The 21,230-nt window shown below is 46.3% G+C and overlaps 2 non-coding genes across 2 annotated transcripts; both read left to right on the plus strand.

The window, feature by feature from the left end:
* The first annotated feature begins 753 nt into the window (after positions 1-753).
* On the plus strand, positions 754-827 carry trnan-guu (transfer RNA asparagine (anticodon GUU)). The gene has a single exon. It is a non-coding gene; the product is annotated as a tRNA-Asn (tRNA).
* Positions 828-19,937: 19,110 nt separating this feature from the next.
* Positions 19,938-20,009, plus strand: trnaw-cca (transfer RNA tryptophan (anticodon CCA)). The gene has a single exon. It is a non-coding gene; the product is annotated as a tRNA-Trp (tRNA).
* The last annotated feature ends 1,221 nt before the right edge of the window (positions 20,010-21,230 follow it).

The raw sequence follows: 21,230 nt of genomic DNA on the forward strand, positions 1-21,230 counted from the left end.
TGAAATTTACGAGGGGTCCCAGAGGAGCCCTGATATTGCTCGCAAATTTTTAAATTGTATCGAACTTTTGCAAAGAAGGACTTCCATTTCTGCAGTGCCTTTCAGGAACTCATGTCACCCCAAAGCGCTTTAAGGCCGTTGAGTTATGTTTGAAGTGTTGTCGTTTGGCAAAAGATGTGCCCAGATCACCAAACATGAACCTCAAATCTTTGCAAAGGAGTTTGGTGCAAATAATCAGGCATCTCAGGGACTTGGACTTTCTTTGAATAAGTTCTGCTTGTTCCCGCATTCAAGCTTGAAACAGCAACTGGGCTTCCATCTCACGGGAGGTTTGGGGTTGATGTGTGTCGCTTTCAATCTTTGAAATTTCACCAAGCAAAGAAACGGTGAATCCAACTGTCCCTGTTAGCATTTAGTTCCTGTTTAATCACAGGAATATCCGCAGTCAGGAGCTGAAAAGGAATTCAAACCTAATACCGGCTTCGGGACAATCAGAATACTTTGTCACAGACAAGGCACTGGAAGGCTGGAAGGTAGATCACACCGGTTGTGGGAGAGCTGGTTGGCGGTGACATGGAAGTGTCTGCAGTGTGCGGGACCAGACTGTTTCCACACATCCACAATGAATGTCCCTCCATTTATTTGTGAAAAGTACCACTGAGAGTGGACAAGTTCCATCCCGGTCGGAGCAATCTGAAGCTTTAACTGTCTGACACCCTGGTTTGGGATGCCTTGAACCTTATACTTCCATCAGTCTCTGTGGCGCAATGGGTTAGCGCGTTCGGCTGTTAACCGAAAGGTTGGTGGTTCGCGCCCACCCAGGGACGAAGCCTTTAACTGTTTTTCCCCGAGTATTCGGTGCCGCACAGTCCCAGGTTGTCATTGTGCGTTTTGGCTGCACGAATCTATTCTGCAAATGTTGCCAGCTGTGCTATTGTCCAATTAGTTCCCACTCCAATATTTTTTGAGCATTCAGTTCAAGTAAAACGATAACAATTTTTTACATGGATCATGTTCCTCCATCCAGCCCACTCGAAATAAATTATGTTATTGGGTTTAAAGAAACTGGTGGAAATTGATTCGATTGATACATATATAGAACTGGAACTCTGGTCTCAAGTGCTCCTCCTATCAAGAATCGGCACACACACAATCAATGGTTTTACAACTGAGTCATAAACACTTACAATTTTAAACCATTCTCATACAGCATGTAAATGAGATAGGGATAAAACTTCATCACATGTAAAGAGAAAATGAATGATTGAAGATACCACTGTTCCTCAGTAATTATATTATTATTTATTTCATTCTGAAGAAGGTTATCGGCTAATTAACGGTGATTAAAAGAATTCTTACTTTTGCACGTTGGCTGCATGTCGTTAATTTTATTAGGTTTTGAATTTAAAAATGGTGTTACAAAATTTATCGCCAAGACCTGGAATCAAAGCTGTTTTTCGGTGGCATAAGAAGTGGTTTTCCCCAATCATTTAAAGATGATTTCAAAGAATCACGTGGCGTTAAATTCACATCACGGTTACGATTTGTTTCGGTGTGAAACAAGTGGATTAAAAAGGACAATAATGTTAAATAAAGAGTAAAGCTACCACTACACAGTCACATCAAAGCCTCCCAGGGCAGGTACAGTACGCGTTAGACACAGCGTAAAGCTTCCTCTACATTGTCCCATCAAACTCTCCCAGGACAGGTACAGCACGTGTTAGATACAGAGTAATGCTCCCTCTACACTATCCCATCAAACCCTCTCAGGACAGATACAGCCCGTGTTAGATACAGAGTAAAACTCCCTCTACACTGTCCCATCAAGCTCACCCAGGGCAGGTACAGTATGTGTTAGATACAGAGTAATGCTCCCTCTACACTGACCCATCAACACTCCCAGGGCTGGTACAGAACGGGTTAGATACACAGTAAAGCTCCCTCAACACTGTCCCATGAAACTCTCCAAGGGGAGGTACAGCATGCGTTAAATACAGAGTAAAGATTCTTCTAAACTGTCCCATCAAACGCTCCTAGGGCAGATGCACCACGCGGTTAGATACAGAGGAAAGCTCCCTCTACATTGTCCCTTCAAACTCTCAGGGCATGTACAGCACAAATTAGTTACAACATAAATCTCCCGCGACACAGTCCCATCAAACTCTTCCAGGGGCAGGTGCATGTTGCATATGCAATAACTCAGCAGGCTTACTACCGTGAACTCAATCAGGTGCATCCTGACCCTACTTTTCTAGCTCTCGAACAAAGGATTAAACATGGAGCCTTCCTTTATATACAAGAGTTGCATGTGTGTGCCTGTGGCCCAATGACCTTCGACGGTCGGTCCCCCTGGTGGCAGGTAAACCCGGGCATATATACATTACAGTGCAGCACGTGTTTAAATCTCCCTCTACACTGTCCCATCAAACCCTCCTAGGGCAGGCACAGCACAGGATAGATACAGAGCAAAGCTCCCACTATACTGTCCCATCAAACCCGTCAGGGCAGGTACAGTACGGATTAGATACAGATTAAAGCCCCCTCTACATTGTCTCATCAAAGACTCAGAGGGCAGGTACAGACTAAAGCTTCCTCGACACTGTCACATCAAACCCTCCCAGGGCAGGTACAGTATGTGTTATATACAGATTAAAGCTCCCCCTATATTGTCCCATCAAAGACTCACAGAGCAGATACAGCCCATCTAAGATATACAGTAAAGCTTCCTCTAGTCTGTCCCATCAAACCCTCCCAGGGCAGGCACAGCACAAGATAGATACAGAGCAAAGCTCCCACTATACTGTCCCATCAAACCCGTCAGGGCAGGTACAGCACGGGGTTAGATACAGAGTAAAGCTCCCTCTACGCTGTCCCATCAATCTCTCCCAGGGCAGGTACAGCACGGGGTTAGCTACAGAGTAAAGCTCCCTCTACACTTTCCCATCAATCTCTCCCAGGGCTGGTACAGCACTGGTTATGTTAGCACAAATCTTTTTCTGGAAGAATCACTCGACACTCGGGGTCGGTTCCAATCCCAAAATGGCCTATATTACACCGGCGGGGAGAGAGCCTCTGGTCCAACTCCAGGCATTCCACTCCACCGAACAAAGAAATTCATCGATATTTATATGTTTTACAACAGTTCATTATAATTACTTAGCCCATGTTGGCTGGACACAATCCAATCATAAGGACTATAAATTACAAATCGATTCCACTGGGCCAATGGAATTGGCCCCCAGGCACCAGGGGACTGTGTGATCACCTCATGTTTTAGCTGAGGCTTATTCATGGCCTCGTGAGATTCTCCAGATCCCCTTATCTCTACTGTCCTTGGGTTCTGTCTGCACCTAACCTCCTTATCCTTACACAGTCACAGGAATTTCTTTGTTCAGTATTCTGCTGGGACATCTTGTCTGTGGTTTGTTGATTAAGGACGTTCTGCTGAGCTCGCTCTTTCCAGTGTTCCTGTACATGGAACTGCAGTGTCATCAGCTACCCAAAAATGTATTCAAGCTAACTGTTAGCTGAATTCCCCTAGTGCTTTGCAGAATCCCTGGCAGCCATTTTGTATCTGGCTACCATTTTACACATACATATATGCAGACATATATTCAGCAGGTGCCTTTGCCTTCGCCCTACAACAATCCCCCCTTTCGGTAATGGACTAATCCTAGTCTCCTTTAACCGACAACATTATTTGTTACTCGACTTATATTTTTATGTACCACCCGGTACTTCCTGCCTCAACGTGCTGGCCAGTCACGTGGTGTCAGAAGTCCTAGTTGCTTAGATCAAATTGATATAGTTCAGATTCCCCTGTCCCTCTGCTGGACAAGTCACTTTATTTACTTGAGCCCTTGTTCTGATACTCCTTTGTCGTGCATAATGCCTGCAGGATCGACAGGCCATGACTCTCCATGTTAGTGCTAAGACCAGCTGTATCCCTACCAGTATGTGTGATATTATTCCAATCCAGGGGTGGATGTTTACGTTCATGCCCCAGTCCCAGACCCTCCTCCACCAACTCTGGTTTTGGAACTCTTGGTCAGTATCCTTCTCCAGTATTTCAATCTTTGTCTGTAGTTGGTGGTAGAGTCTGACACACTGGCCTACTCTGAGTCTTAGTTCCCTTAATACTGCAACTAAATGTGGGATAGGGGCCTGCTCTGGCTCGTCATAATCCTGCAGGTGATCGTGGAGCTGATCGATGGCGTTAATGATTTTGGGCCTCGGTGTCTAACCTGGATAATGCGGGCTTGTCCTATTGTGAGGTCGTAGGGCTGTGAAGCAAAAGTTTGTTTGCGAGATCTGGCATTGTAAGCCATTGTACCGATATGATTGTGCCGTGGTAGAGACACAGTATTTCCCTTTGCCCCCGTAACCTGTTCTGGCAAAATGTGTGGGGGCAGGTACTATTTCCAATACACATCCATCGGTTGGATTAAATCCACATTCGACTAGTTCTCCCTGTCCCACCGGGTGAGGGCACACCGTAATGTCACCCGTCTGCTTGCATCCCGTCAGGGAGATCCCATCGAGTGTGTTGTCTCTGCGGACAGCAGGGGCTGCGGTCAGATAGTAATGGAGGGAGGTGTTTTCCCGTATGATCCCGATATTCTACAGTTGATAAAGGGGAAACGGTCCTGAGTCTTGTGTGACTATAAGTATCATCAGGGCTATTCCCACTCCGACAGCTTTGCTCATTCGGCAGTTTGGGATCACTGGGCATACTCTGGTTAGTCCCTTCAGAGTGCAATTACCCAGTGTCCCCTTCAGTTTGGCCAACTGAGCCAGATGTGGGCTGTCTATCCAGTCTGGCAACTCCCCCCTTTGGATATGATCGAGGTTGTGCCGTATCTGTCCCACCATCCATAGGCCATAAGCGTGACAGAGTTGTCCCTGTCTCAGTTTTGCGGTATCTTCTCTCTCTCTCTGTCGATAAGGTGATTGATTGTTTTTGCCTGAGCTTCCAGGACCGAGAGGCCATCCAATTGGATTTCGGCACCCTCTCTTCCAAGTTCGGATTGACCTTCCTGAGTCTGCTCTGCCCGTTCTAATAATCCCTTCATCACCCCTTTAAGCTGCTCCACCCTTTCATTTAACCTTTGTATGTCCAGTGAGTTTACTATGGAGGTTCCGGCATTAAAACCGGTCGCAACATCATTAACTATTTCCCTCTTAGTCCTATGAACTGGCTCCTGTCCTCGGAATCTATTGGCGCCCATGGCATCGGCAGCCTGCTGCATTACAACTTTACTTAATACATTATACATATTTCTTGCCTGTTCTGTACAATATTCCGGCATCTGTATACCTGAGATATTGATCAGGACAGGCACAATTTCATGCTTGACATTATCATACAATAGTTCACCCTCGTTTGACAGCACAATCCCATTTTCTGGTCCCCTTGTAATTGTTGGACATGACAATTCCATGGGCAGTGTGGTGGTTCTTATGGGGCGTGGTGTCGGAGGGGGTGAGAAGCATACATACAATGATATTGCGGCACCCTCTACCTCCTCATAGTATCCACACAGCCCCACCCCCTTTTTGTGGGTGACTAACGGTTGTGGCTGGGCAGGAGGCGCGCAAATTATTCCAAAGGTACATTCATCGGGCACCCCCGGCCTCCCTTCGTCTAATGCAACTGCTTCTTGTACCCGTGGAGCATTGCACACATACTCTATTCTTATCCGGATTCATTTGCAGCCACGCGTTAAAATAACTTCTGTCCTTGCTCCAGTCCTTGGCTGCTGGAATGCATATTCCGTCAGTCAAAGTAAACAAAACCCTATAGTTGATGCAGTTGTGTCTTTCTTGCGTGTGCTGTATCTCTCGTCGTCGGTCTGTATTATCCAGTGCTTGTGTGGGCCTCAAGGTTCCCAGTATCATGAGTCCCCAGAGTCGAAGTCACCACTGTGGTCCCATCTCGGTGATGGTTTTATCTGCAAATTTTAAACAGATAGCCTGGTCGTCACCAGGTGTTAGGTTCTGGTCTACTTGTGTCGCGGTCACTCTGTGGAATCGGAGGTAAGGGTTTGGTTATCCATATTCTTTATAGTCGTACCACCTCGATCACTTCATGTCCCTGTCTGGGCTGCCGTCGGTTTTGTATTTGAGCCTGCTGTGCTCGAGCCTGCACGGTGACCCATCTAAATATTATCCAAACTCTAATAAACACCAATGCCACCACTATTCCTCCAAACATCGCAGTGTGCTTTACTGTTAGGTTGGGTTTGTGGACTACACCGACCCACCGTGGGATACATTGGCTCGATTGCCACAGGTGATGGTGCTTTGGCTGCACACTGCACTATCCGTCTGGGCCTGTTGTTTAAAATCTCTTCCAGCTTATTTATCTTAGCTTTTAACTCTTGACCAGCTAGTTCTGTTTTATTTTTATTCTGACTATCCCACCATTTCCACAGTCTGCCAGGTGAGTCTTCTTTATTTTAGTAAGAAATTCAAATTAGTAAGGTCCAGTGTAAAACAGCTGTCAATGGAAAGGGTTAACTCCTTTACAGGTTTGTAAGAAGGCCTGATGTCATTACGTGACTTCGCGTAATCATCCAAATCTTTGTGCCTTCAAAACTTGCTAAGAAATTAGGAATCCATTAAAACAGCAGAAATCATTAGTAAAGTGGTCACAATAAAAATCTTCTCATCGGGAAAGACAGCATTTTAGATTAAACTCCAATTTTTTCCTTAACATCTAATTCAAGTACTTGCCAAAGATTTTTTTTAAATGAGAGCACACATTTTTAATAGCTATTTTGTTCACTGAAATCCAATTTTCACACAAGCTGTGTACATGCCAACATTTCGTTTTTTTTTAACGGTCCCGTTCAATGGGCAAATCTTGTGTTTTATTTCTCTCTTAGATCTTTTCTCCTCGTTTTTTTCAAAACCCTCCTGCTTGTTTTGACTGTTCGGGACTTTTCTTGATTAACAACGTCTATTCTGGAAATCTTTTCAAGCTTTCTCGTAATTTAAAATCATTATCAATGGAGAGTGTCTTTTCCCTCCTCCAATTTTTTTTTCCTTTTCCCAAATTAAACCAATATCTTTTTCACAGCCAATATCAACTAGTTTTTAGTAAGTTATGTCTTTTTCCATCGCAAACACTTTTTTTTCAGCACTTATTTAGTACCTTACGTCATTTTTTCCAAACCTTTTAGTTTTATTTTTTAAAAGAGATCAGATTTAACTTTTTGTTTTAAATGTATCGCATTTTGTTGTGCCTTTTCTTTACCAGTGGTACTTGAAACCTTCACAACAAAATTAACTCTTCACTGCTCCCATCCTAATTTCTGCTCCCCTTTTGTAGAATTTGTATTTATTGTTGAATTACAAAATGTCAAATATGGTATTTCTGGATTTTTTTGCCTAACTTTCATTTTAGAAGCTGATCAAAAACTCTAATCTTTTGCTCTGTAACTTCAAGTTTGTGGTACTATATATCATAAATTACATCTTTTTTAAGCTTCAGTTCCTGACGCACTATGTGCACTTTTATGAAAAAGGCTTCCAAACCCAAGATTTTCCTATACAACCAAAATGTTTATCAATGAGAATCACCTGAAATATCTCAAAATCCCAATTCAAATATTGTACTGCCAATCTGTAATTTAAAAATCTCTTTCCTGAGCTAAAAGCTTTCGCGTCAAGGTTTTACACAAAGGAAAAATGGGAGCGTACTTCCCCAGCCTGCAGCCTCCAGAAACACAGGCTTTTTTTTAAAGGCATTACAGCTTCCCTTCTCCATTCTTTATCTCATTCCTGGACAGACATTCACAAAAGTCTCTTTTCATTCAACAAAGTTTATTAGTTGGCTGGCTCTATTCTTGGATCCATACTTCACTTAAGATAATCACTATCAGGTTTTTTTTTATTTCTTACATATTGATTAACTTCCTCTGTTAATTTTATGTGGGTTTGAAGAATCAAGACCACGGCTTTCTCATCTTTATCTTTCCTTTCCTTCTCCCACCATTCCCGTTGATTTGCTGGCGGGTCCTGGGCGTTCCATCCTGACTTAATCATCTTCTCAATTAGTTTCTTTTGTTTTTCCGCCAGGTGGCGGGTAAGGGACCCTTCTAGTCCCCACTCGAGATTATTTGATTTATTGGCCATTCCTGGGTAGGACTAGAACCGTTAGGAATCGACTCTCAGAGGTCCACTTTCTCCCTAGTGTAACTTGTAGCAGACCGTCTCCTGGCTACTGTCAGGTCACAAGTTCTGCTATTACACAAACTTATACAATTCTTAAAATGCGTTTAAGCAATTCCCGCAGTGCCCCACGCCTCCTTAACGACTACCTACCACCGTTTTGTCTGTCGGTCCGACCCTGTTCACAGGTTTGGTTTCCTTTGGTCGCTGTGCACCGCCTGGTCTCCGGGGTATATTTTCAAATCACACGACTGGGTCCGGGAGATGCCGCTCGGTATCACGATCCCACGGTCTAAGTGTGTTCCCTACGCCTACTTAGTTCCTGGCCGTCACGTGGGACAAAAGTCCTCTTAATTCAGGCTCAGGCTAGGCACTTGAGATATTAGACCGTCTCGTCATGTCGATCAACCGGCCTCCACCTTCCGCACCCTTTATAATTAAAATTATTTTATACTCACCCGGGTTTTTCCAAGGACGTCCAGCGACTCCGGGAAATCCTGTTCGTGACGCCACTGTTAGCGCAAATGTTTTCGTGGAAGAATCACTCGACACTCGGGGTCGGTTCCAACGTCAAAACGGCCTTTATTACGCCGGCGGGGAGAGAGCCTCTGGTCCAACTCCAGGCACTCTACTCCGCCGAACAAAGAAATTCATTGATATTTATATGTTTTACAATAGTTCATTACAGTTACTCAGCCCACTTCGGCTGGACACAATCCAATCATAATGATTATAGATTACATATAGGTTTAAATGGGCCAATAGAATTAACCCCGGTACATCAGGGGGCTGCATGATCAGTTCATGACAGTTGAGGGCTGATTCACATCCGTGTGATGTTTTCCAGACCTCCCTTATCTTCGTTAATCATGGGTTCCACCGGGGCCTAGCTCCTTATCTCCGTGGTTGCTAGGCACCCCATCTGGGGGGTCACTGACTTGACGACATTCCGTACTAGGTACCGCAGTGTTCTGTATACTATCTTGCCTCAAGTTATTGATTCAAGACATTCCTGGTACCAGGCTCTGCAGGGTCAGCGCTCAGTCAGCAGTTTTAGCTAACTTGGCTTACCGAGTCCCCGAAGCCCCCTGGCAGCCATTTTATATTTGGCTAACATTTTAAACATACATACATTTATATATTCAGCAGGTGCCTTTGCCTTCCTACAACAGTGTCTTTCAATTTGTTTATTTACCCTTTTTACCTGCTTGTTTCCTCTCTCTTTCAAACTCACTTTCTTTATTTTTGCTTTCTAATTCCAGCATTACTTCCTTCCCTACTGAATCTATTCTCAGGTTCCCATCCCGCTGCCAAGCTAGTTTAAACCCTCCCCAACAGCACGAGCAAACCACCCCGCGAGGATATTGGTCCCGGCTCTGTTTCGGTGCAAACTGTCCGGCTTGTACAGGTCCCACCTCGCCCAGAAGTGGTCCCGATGCCTCAGGAAACTAAAGCCCTCCTGCCTGCACCATCTCTCCAGCCACGTATTCACCTGCTCTATCCTCCTATTTCTGTACTCACTCGCTCGTGGCACCGGGAGTAATCCGGAGATTACTACCTTTGAGGTCCTGCTTTTTAATCTCTCTCCTAGCTCCCTAAACTCTGCCTGCAGGACCTCATCTCTCTTGCTACCCATGTCATTGGTCCTGATATGGACCACGACCTCTGGCTGTTCACCCACTGCCCCGAGAATGGAGGAGATGGTGTTCCCATGCGCCTGCTGCACTTGTCCTTCTAGGCGGTAGAGGTCGCGGATTTGGGAGTAGCTGCCGAAGAAGCCTTGGTGAGTTGCTGCAGTGCATCTTGTAGATTGTACACACTGCAGCCACGGTGCGCCGGTGGTGGAGGGAGTGAATGTTGGAGGTGGTGGATGGGGCGCCCAATAAGTGGGCTGCTTTTTCCTGGATGGTGTCGAGCTTCTCGAGTGTTGGAACCGCACTCATCCAGGCAAGTGGAGAGTATTCCATCAGACTCCTGACTTGTGCCTTGTAGATGGTGGAAAGGCTTTGGGGAGTCAGGAGATGAGACACTCACCGCAGAATACCCAGCCTCTGACCTGCTCTTGTTGCCACAGTATTTATGTGGCTGGTCCGGTTAAGTTTCTGGTCAATGGTGACCCCCAGGATGTTGATGGTGGGGGATTCGGTGATGATAATGCCGTTGATAGCCGGGCCTGCTTAAGTTGAATGTTCCTGTCGCTGATTGCTGCCAGGCGACTGTTGGCTCCGCCCCGTGGGTTTACCTCGAACTTCAAACCACGAACTCGGTTCTCCTGAATTCCAAGGTGTGTACGGAAATCAATCATCAAATGCCCTGTCATTAACCACAGGGGTTCCAGCAATTTTCTGATCACAAAGCGCTTTCAGTCCTTGTCCTTGTCCAGAAAATTGCAGACGTGGAAATTCGGGAGTTCAATGAATTTGAAAGGAGAACATTGTTGTTTGGTGCAGCTCCGGTCAGAGAAATGTTTGTGAAAGGAACTTTTTGCAGAGAGAGGGATTGAGCATTTCAGCTTGTTGCTGAACACTTCTCTCTGGGCACTGAGCTAAGCAGCAGCTTGCGAAGTTCAGTGGTGATCACGTTCGCCTCACATGTGAAAAGTCCGCAGCTCGATCACGGACAGAAACATTGTTGTTGAAACAAAAACATGTCTGCAATAAAATTGAACAAAAGCATTCCAGGGTACATTGACTCATGAGGCAAACTACCTCAGGCCTGGGCCAAAGCTCCCTGTACACTGAGCACAGGCTGAGGAAAACCGCAGGGAAGAGGATATCCCGGTCACTGGGACTTCCAGCAACACTGAACAAGTGCCCGGTCTGAAACTATCCAGAGTAAAAACTTGTAACAAATACATCCAACAGTCAGGATGGCCGAGCGATCTAAGGCGCTGTGTTCAGGTCACAGTCTTCTCTGGCGGCATGGGTTTGAATCCCACTCCTAACGTTTATTGTGTTTAATTACACTCATTTGTTTTGACACCACTCTGAAGTGCTTTGGGACATCCATCTAACTTAATAAAATTACTCCATTTTAATTGCAAACGGTGATATCAAATTTACTTCACAAACCAGGAATCGATCCCAGGTGAAAGGAATAGTTTTGTGAAGCATTGAAAGGTGCCCTCTAAATATCTCGCACTGCTAATTTAAAAACACGGTTATAATTTGTTTTGTTGCAAAAGAAGGCAGGCTCGAAGGGCCAAATGGCAGACTCCTGCTCCTGGTTCTTGTGTTGTTATGCAGATCACAGAACAAATGATTAAATTATCAACTCTCCCTCAGTTCGCATTCCTTTTATTGTGCAAAGAAGATCATGGGTTCATTAAAGATGTTTTCCCGTGAAAGCAACATAAAGTTTAAGGAAAATAATTGGCCCAACTGGAACCCATGACCCTGAGATCATGAATCTCATGCTCTACCGACTTAGCTAGCCAGGCTTCTGAACATCTACCCTATCAATCCCCTTCAGAATATTGTCCGTTTCAATGAGATCACCTCTCATTCTTCTAAACTCCAGACAGTATCGGCATATTCTACACAATCTCTCACCATAGGACAGTCCTCTCATCCCAGGAATCAATCTGGTGAAACTCCGTTGTACCACCTCCAAGGCAAGTATATCCTTCCTCAGATAAGGAGACCAAACTGTGCGCAGTACTCCAGGTGTGGTCTCACCAGGGCCCTGTACAATTGTAGCAAGATTTCCTTACTCTTGTACTATGGGCTATATATTAGGTACTATGGGCCGAATAACCTGTTTTTCTGCTGATTCGATGGTTGTATAAAAAGTTATTAAAATTCGGCCGTCGCTCAGCAAACATATTTGTATTTCCTTCAGTGTGCAACACATGTGGGTGGATTAATGATGATTGAAACAATTATTCATTATCTCACAGACTTGAATTATTTTTGTCAATTTGCTCTGTAAAAATGCTTTCCCTGACCAGGAATCAAACCCAGACCACGGCAGTGAGAGCACCAAATCCTAACCACTAGACTACCAGGGAACACTGCTTGCAGCCTCTGCGATAGCTTTAAATATAGTCAGCTTACAATCACAGCTGAGAATTGTGTGGTGACACGGGGTGTAACTGGATTTGCTGGGAGCAGCGTGGAGGCCCCGACCTGCGTGAGAACACCAGCGGCAGGTCGGGGCCATAAAAGGAGCGGTGAGCGGTGGCCTGGGAGCAGCGTGGTGGTGTACCACGGCAAGGTACAGCGCGAGCTGGTGCAGGAGGGCGACGGCAGCGAAGTGTGATGTCATCAAAGTCCAGGTCGGTGATTGGAGCGTGGGCAGGTACAGCAGGAGCAGCGAGAGACTGTGGAGGGATGTGATCGGGGCCCAGGGGCGGCGTGAGTTCAGGGCCAGGGGCCCAGGGGCAGCACGGGCCAGCCCACACTGCGATATGTGGGGGCACTGGGTCCGTGCAGCAGAGCTGGTCTCCAGTCGTCTTGGATAACCCTTGCCACTGGACCAAGACCTCGCTCTGTCAAGCCCGTGTGATGGCTGGGGTGCAACGGCCACCACACGTTAAAAAAATCCACGCACAGGTATCTTCCACCCTTCAACATGCAGTTCGGGACCTGGAATATTAGGTCCATCATTGAAACACCTGTGAACTCATCCTTTTTTGGCGTGGAAGCAAGTCATCCTCGCTTCGAGGGACTGCCTATGATGATGATGAACTGGATTTGCTGCAGTCCGCAGGCAGCAGGTGATGAAAGCGGGCGTGAGAGGGTGAGTGACAGGTGGGCACTGCTTCTGATGCTGTCTGACCCACGGTGGGAGTGGCCGGGGATTTTAAAGCCCTTTCATTGCACCAATGCAGGGTAAATGAAACTGTGTTTCAGGAACCTTCATGTATACAAACATGGGCACTCTGCTCTGTAGACCTCGTGGTGTAACGGTAGTGTGTCTAACTCCAGATCAGAAGGCTGCGTGTTTATATCACGTCGGGGTCACTGTACTTTTCCATATTGTTCTTCCGGAATTGAGATTTTCTTTGCTGTGTCACAATTTGCTTTCCCACCCATCTTTGTATCATCAGCAAACTTGGCTCCATTACACTGGGTCCCTATATCCCTGGGATAGGGGAGGGAAGACACACCGGAGAAGTGTGAGCTTGTGGACCGGAGAAGTTGCAGCTGCTGGAGCTGTGCGTTTTATCGGGGAGGGACGGGGGGAGAGCCCGCCGAGCGACCGGAGAAGCTGAGAAGCTGCTGTGCTTTTCATCGGGTTTGACACTGTTTAAAAATGGCAGAGTGCCAAGTTTTCTCTCCCTACTGCCCATGTGCGAAGGTGCCGGCAGTGTTTTCGGCGCAGGCATTTGGCTCCGCCCCCCACTTCACCATCGACACCACGCCAGGACTCCGGGGACTGTACACAGCGGCCAGGATGGGGCGAGTTTTTCCCCGAGCCGTTTCCAGCGCGCAAAGTCGGTGCGCTTGAGGTCAGTGCGCCGACAAAACTGCTTGGGGAAAATCTAGCCCTTGAAGAGTGAGGAGTACACTGAAGGAAATACAAATATGTTTGCCGAGCAACTGTCAAATTTTAATAACTTTTTATACAACCATCGAATCAGCAAAAAAACAGGGCACTCGGTCCATAGTACCTAATATATAGCCCACAGTACAAGAGTAAGGATGTCTTGCTACAATTTTGTACAGGGCCCTGGTGAGACCACACCTGAAGTACTGCGCACAGTTTTGGTCTCCTTATCTGAGGAAGGATATACTTGCCTGGGAGGTGGTACAACAGAGGTTCACCAGATTGATTCCTGGGATGAGAGGACTGTCTTAAGTTGAGAGATTGTGTAGAATGGGCTGATACTCTCCGGAGTTTAGAAGAATGAGAGGTGATCTCATTGAAACACACAATATTCTGAAGGGGATTGACAGGGTAGATGCTGAGAGGTTGTTTGCTCTGGGCTGGAGTGTCTAGAAACAGGGGGCACAGTCTCAGGTTAAGGGGTCGGCCATTTAAGACAGAGATGAGGTGGAATTTCTTCACTCAGAGAGTTATGAATCTTTGGAATTCTCTGCCCCACAGGCCTGTGGATGCTGCGTCTCTGAATATATTCAAGGCTGCGTTAGATAGATTTTTAGAGTCTCGGGGAATCAAGGGATCGAGAGATCACTGGAGTTTAGAAGAATGAGAGGGGATCTCAAAGAAACAGATAAAAATCTGACGGGACTGGACAGGTCCCGATGTTGGGGAAGTCCAGAACCAGGGGTCAGAGTTTAAGGGATAAGGGATAAGCCATTTAGGTCTGAGATGAGGAGAAATTCTTCACTCAGAGAGTTGTTAACCTGTGGAATTCTCTGCTGCAGAGAGTTGTTGATGCCAGTTCGTTAGATATATTCAAGAGGGAGTTAGATGCGGCCCTTCTGGCTAAATGGATCAAGGGGTATGGAGAGAAAGCAGGAAAGGGGTACTGAGCTGAATGATCAGCCATGATCTTATTGAATGGTGGTGCGGCTCGAAGGGCCGAATGGCCTACTTCTGCACCTATTTTCTATGTTTCGATGTTTCTATGTCCTGCGACTGCTTCTTTAACAATGGATTCCAACATTTTCCCAACCACAGATGTTAGGCAAACTGGTCTATAGTTTCCTGCTTTTTGTCTGTCTCCTTTTTTAAATAGGTGCATTACATTTGCAGTTTTCCAATCTGCTGGGTCCTCCCCAGAATCCAGGGAGTGCTGGTCCACAGATCCCTGAAAGTAGCAGGCCAGGTAGATAAGGTGGTTAAGAAGGAATATGGAATGCTTGCCTTTATTAGCCGAGGCATAGAATACAAGAGATGGGGTCGGTGGGGCAGGTTAGGTCACAGCTGGAGTACTGCGTGCAGTTCTGGTCGCCATATTACAGGAAGGACATGATTGCAGTGAAGAGGGTACAGAGGAGATTCACGAGGATGTTGCCGGGAGTGCAGAATCTTATCCATGAGGACAGATTAGATAGGCTGGATTTGGTTTCCATGGAACAGAGCCTGAGGGGAAACCTCATTCAGGTGTATAAAATTATGAGGGGCCCAGATATAGTGGATAGAAAGGACCTATTTCCCTTAGCAGCGGGATCAACAACAAGGTGGCATAAATTTAAAATAATTGGTCGAAAGTTTAGAGGGGAAATTTCTTCACGCAGAGGGTTGTTGGGGTCTGGAACTCACTGCATGAATGGGTGGTAGAGGCAGAAACAGAAACTCTCACCACATTTAAAAAGTGCTTGGATGTGCACCTGAAGTGCCGTAACCTGCAGGTTTATGGATCGAGAGCTGGAAAGTGGGATTAGGCTGGATAGCCTCTTGTTGGCCGGGGCAGACACGATGTGCCGAAATGGCCTCCTTCTGTGCTGTAAACTTCGATGATTCAATGAACTCATTTGCAAAGAGTTGAGGTGATTTGGGCACATTTTTCCTCACATGACAACATTTCAAAGGTAACTCAACGGCTGTGTGGCACTTTGGGGCATCAGGAGTTTCTGACAGACGCTGCAGAAATGCAAGTCCTTCTTTGCAAAATTTCAATGCAAACTCAACTCAGATTTGAACCCAGCATTTCACTGCAAATTTCAAGTAACAATCCCAAAGCAAGAATCATACCCCTAGACCAACAAACCGCCTGCTTTGCAAATGTGGAGATAAGGTGTAACCATTATTGAAGCATTTTTAGTGTGTGTTGCAATTCTTGATCGGAGGAGCACATGAAACGGAATCAGTGACTTTGCCTTTTCGACATGCCTTCTGAAGCGCCGCACGGTTCCACTCCTGCAGTCAATGAGCTGTTGGGACGTTAATGTATCCATCATCGTCATCATCATAGGCGGTCCCTCGAAACGAGGATGACTTGCTTCCACGCCGAAAAAGGATGAGTTCACAGGTGTTTTAATGAAGGACCCAAACTACATCCCGAAGGGTGGAAGATCCCTGTGCGTGGATTTTTTTAACATGTGGTGGCCGTTGCACACCAGCCATCACACGGGCTTGACAGAGCGAGGTCTTGGTCCAGTGGCAAGGGTTAACCAAGACGACAGGAGACCAGCTCTGCTGCATGGACCTAGTGCGCACACATATTGCAGTGTGGGCTGGTCCGTGCTGCCCCTGGGCCCCTGGCCCTGAACTCATGCCTCATGTAGAATTTACCAATATCTCGCAAAGATTCCAGGTACCTTTCCCCTACAGAGGAGAAGAATCCCTTTCTGGGCTTTTTAAATGAGTTTAAAGGGGCAGACGAAGCCTGCGGGGGATAAAAGGGGCTGCATTCATGGAGACCCCCCCCCGCCCAGTGTTTGGACTCATAGGAAAGGGAATTCAAAATGGACCTAAATTACAGAAGCTTGAGATCCCCGAAACATCTATGGGAAGGAGCAGATCAATTTTAAGATTCTACAACATTTTGGCTGCAAAAAAAAGAGTTACCAAATACAGGAGGTGGGGCCAAATTCATGTATTGAAGACCCCAGACTGTCTGGGGGGAACTATTCACCCTCTAAGAGATAATCGAATTACCCAATCAAGCACAATGGAAATCATGGTCAAGAAACTGGACAATTCTAAAACAATGTAAAACCAGTGATAGCACATTCTCACACCCTAATCGAGTTACTGCTGACAAAGGAGACATTTGAAAATCAGTGGACAGAACAGTTCAAACTGAGCCCAAGAGATTTGATGGGAGATAACGGAGCCTTTTTTTTGGAATATATCTATCCGCCAGTTTTACAAGGCAAGACCAGCAAGGAGCAGCACGCAGACTAGCAGAACACAGAAACTAGCAGAAGACAGGAGAGAAGCAGAGCACAGACTGGATCACAGACACAGACACAAGCAGCCGGAGCTGGGGAGTGAAGAAATGGAGCAGTGAAGGAAACTACTAGAACTCATCAAGAACTGACCGAGCACGAGGCCCACGAAACGGAAGTTGTCAACAACCAAATTGAGAACCCGGGCCACCACAACCAGAGAAACGACCAACCGAAACCAACTCAGCAAAAACCGAAGAATCGACATTTATTTCCACTCTACAATCGACTTCGGAACGACCAACGGGTGAGAAATTACCAAAAGGGACTAACTAAACTATTCCTAACGTAAGAAAGTGGGTACTTAGCCCATACATCCAAAACGCAACTTACCGCATCAACGGACGCACCCCAACTGAAGACTACGTAGTCCGAAGTCCTCTCCTCCGACCGGGGTACGGCTCGCCTAGAAGGCCAAGTGCAGCGAACCCCGAAATCGCGATTCACCGGCAACTGTCAAAAGGGATTGGTGAGCATAGCCCCCGAAACCCCCAGAGCTATAACTTCGTTAGTTAGGGGAATTGGGAGGAGGGAGGCTCGGATAACTTGTGTAAATGTATCTGCATTCGCCTTTTTACCCCATTTAGAGTTTAAGCTGTATTCTTTTCCCCACAGACTGTAATTGGACAATTTATTCAATGTGTTGTACCCCTCAGTGTGTATTGGTCTGTGTGTGTTATTAAAGGTGTGCCTTTTACTTCTTTTTAAACACAATAAAGCCATACCTGCTTCCTACCTTGAAACCGATTGTCTGTCTTAGTCTGTCACAGTCCCTTCATAATTCCAGGGTCTAGAACCAAGGGTGTGGGAGCGATTCGGAACCGCTCATATAAGGTCAGAAGGGAAAGCTGACCCCCTGCAAACCACCCCTTACACTACCCTGGGCCCTGATCACATCCCTCCACAGTCTCTCACCGCTCCTTCGCCCCGATCTCGCCGCTCCTGCTGTATTTGCCCACGCTCCAATCACTGACCTGGACCTTGATGACATCACACTTCGCTGCCGCCGCCCTCCTGCACCAGCTCGCGCTGCTCCCTGGAGTAGTCTCCCGGGATCTCCAAGCTGCTCCCAGGGCCGCTCGCCGTTCCTTTTATGGCCCCGACCTGCCGCTGGTGATCTCCCGTTAGTGTATCCAGGCTGTGGGTGGCCACCCCGAGCGCAGCAGAGGGGTTTCTGCATTAGTTCTGGGTGGGGACAGTATCTTTCCCCTTCTCTCTTCCTCTTGTCTCTATCCCTGTGCTTTTATTTCTCTATTTATTCCCCCTGTCTCAGTTTCTAGCGTTTAAAAGGGAACAAAAGATGAAATGGGTTTCACTGTGGAACAATTTCTCTCACTCAAAGTTAGATGCACTGCTGTTCGCCATGAGGTCTAGGCTGCTAGCCGTTGATATTCAGGTTCATATATAAATATATATAAATATATCGACATGTATCATAACCGTTCCCTGGTGGTCGAGGGGTTAAGATCCGGCGCACTAAACTGGTTTCAATTCTCGATCAATTCATCGCAAAGAAATAATTGAGGTCTGTGAGAAGATTAATAATTGCTGTATTCACCATGAATACCAATACTTTCTGCGATAGACCGAGCTGACAGACGATCTGGCTTCTCCTGCCCTTTGCCAGGCACGTGTTCGGGGTTTACTTTAGTAAACTGGGCGAGTTCATTGATGGCGGGGAGACAGTAGGAGCCTCTGTGGCCCCACTGTGAGGATGTGGAAGTGAACACGGTGGCTGGGTGATCCGTGACATTTCTGTAAAGGGCAGCGGAGGAGAAGGATTGAGAACTTTCAGTGTGGGATAGAAGGTGTTTAACGTGAGCCAACACATTCCCGATCAGCACAGAGGGAGCTCACTGGTCAGCTCCCCTCTGTTGGGGCTATTGTACCAGAGGTTTCTGTAGTGCAGTGGTTATCACATTTGCTTTATATGTGAAAAGTACCGGGTTTGATTCTGGGTAGAAACATTATGTTTAAACTTGCTACAAGGGAACAATCGGAGGAGAGTTTAGTCTTCTGGAAAATGCTGCCTGACCTGCTGAGATTTCCAGCATTTGCTGTTTTTATTTGCTATTTATTCTCCTGGTAAAAGGGCTCCCTTATTCCTGAATTGCTCTTTATTTAACCAATAAATAGATAACTTTCAGTGAGAGAAAACGGATCCACCGGGGACCTTTCGTGTGTGAGGCCAACGTGATATCCGCCACACTGCAGCCCATCAAAGGGCGAGAAACCACTGAATATAAAGGATGAGCTCACAAATATCAGGGGCAGTGCAGTCTGGTCAACGTCAAACCCTCCTTTCTTATTCAGCAGAGGCATGAACGGGAATCAGACGCCACAAAGTTTAATTAAAGACACAAATACAAGTAACACTTCTAAATCTTTTCACTGTAAAATTCTTTCACTTTATTTGAAATCCTACTGCGTTGAATCTGAAAATGAGCACCGTGGGATTTTATCTTCACTACTGATTCTATTTTCTCTGCATGGAAGGAATAACCAGTGCTGTTAAATTTGACAAAAGTTGCCCCAGATTCCTGGTGACATCGGCAATACAGTGTGTAAAATGGGTTAACATGCTGAAGAACATAAGAACAAAAGAAATAGGAGCAGGAGTCGGCCATACGCCCCTCGAGCCTGCTCCGACATTTAATACGATCATGATCGATGCGATCATGGACTCAGGTCCACTTCCCTGACCGCTCCCCAAAGCACAGGACAAATGATTGAAGTATCGACTGTCCCTCAGTTAGCATTTCTTTCATTGTGCAAAAGAAGGTGACGGGTTAATTAATGATGCTTTTCCGTGAAAGCAACACAAAAGTTTAAGAAAAAAACATCCGGTGACTGGCAGGTGAGCGTTGCTTCTGATACCTGGTGGGAATGGGCGGGGATTTTAAAGCCCCTTGTGTTGTGAAAGCTTCATATAGAGGAACATCTCATCATCATTGTGTAGGCCTCGTGGTGCAACGGTAGCGTGTCTGACTCCAGATCAGAAGGTTGCGTGTTCAAATCATGTCGAGGTCACTGTTCTTTCAGAATTAATATTTTCTTTGCTGTTTGGCAATAACCAGACTCTTGTTCCAAGGTCTGTCTCACTGTTTCCCCGGTGTCAGGCAGAGATATGCCTGCTGCCCTCATTTAATTCATGTGCCAGGACACACAAGTTCCAAATCAACTTGCAGGTGGCCACACACACCGCCGAGTGGTCTGAGGTGCTGTGATTAGATCGCAGTTTTCTCTGGAGGTGTGGGTTTGAATCCAACTTCTGACATTTATTATTTTTAATCATTCAGCGAAACTCATTGTTTGATACCACGACCAACTCCTTAAAACTGGGATTCAGCAGTTCACCTGCTCGCTTAACATTTCCGTCTGACCTGGTGCTGAAAGTGGAGATGTTTCCGCAGTGTCGCGGTTAACACGTTCGCCTCACACGCGAAAGCTCACCAGGCGGGAATATTTTCTGTAGCTTTCTCCTCATGCATGCTCAGGGGCGAGTTTGTTCTCCTGTGAAAAGTTCATAAGATGATAAGCATGGAAGAATTAGGGGCCGGAGTACGCCATTCGGCCCCTCGAGCCTGGTCCACCATTCAAGAAGATCCTGGCAGTTCCTCGACAGCAAGTTTAAACATCTGGGGCGGAGCCAACAGGCGCCTGTCTGCAATCAGTGAGAGAACGGTATGTTTGGCAGAAGCCTGGCGAGCTCAGTCAGTGGAATATAAGACTTTTAATCTCAGGGTCGTGGTTTCGACACCCACGTTGGACATTTACATTTTTCATAGAATTATAGAATGATAGAAGTTTGCAGCACAAAAGGAGGCCATTTCGTCCCATCACTTCCGCCCCGGCCAACAAGAGGCTATCCAGCTTCATCCCACTTTCCAGCTCTGGGTCCATAACCCTGCAGGTTACGGCACTTCAGGTGCACATCCAAATACTTTTTACATGTGGTATCTGCCTCCGCCATTCTTTCAGGCAGCGAGTTCCTGACCCCCACAAACCTCTGCATGAAGAATTTTACCTTCAAATCTTCTTTAAACCTTCTCCCAATTACTTTAAATAGATGCCCCCTGATTGTTGACCCCTCTGCTATCCACTATATCTGGGCCCCTCATAATTTTATACATCTCAATGCTGTCTCCCCTCAGCCTCCTCTGTTCCAATGAAAACAAACCCAGCCTATCTAATCTCTCCTCATAACTAAGATTCTCCACGCCTGGCAACATCCTCGTAAATCTCCTCTGT

This window comes from Pristiophorus japonicus, unplaced genomic scaffold (genome assembly GCF_044704955.1).
Source record: "Pristiophorus japonicus isolate sPriJap1 unplaced genomic scaffold, sPriJap1.hap1 HAP1_SCAFFOLD_472, whole genome shotgun sequence".
NCBI classification, from domain to species: Eukaryota; Metazoa; Chordata; class Chondrichthyes; family Pristiophoridae; genus Pristiophorus; species Pristiophorus japonicus.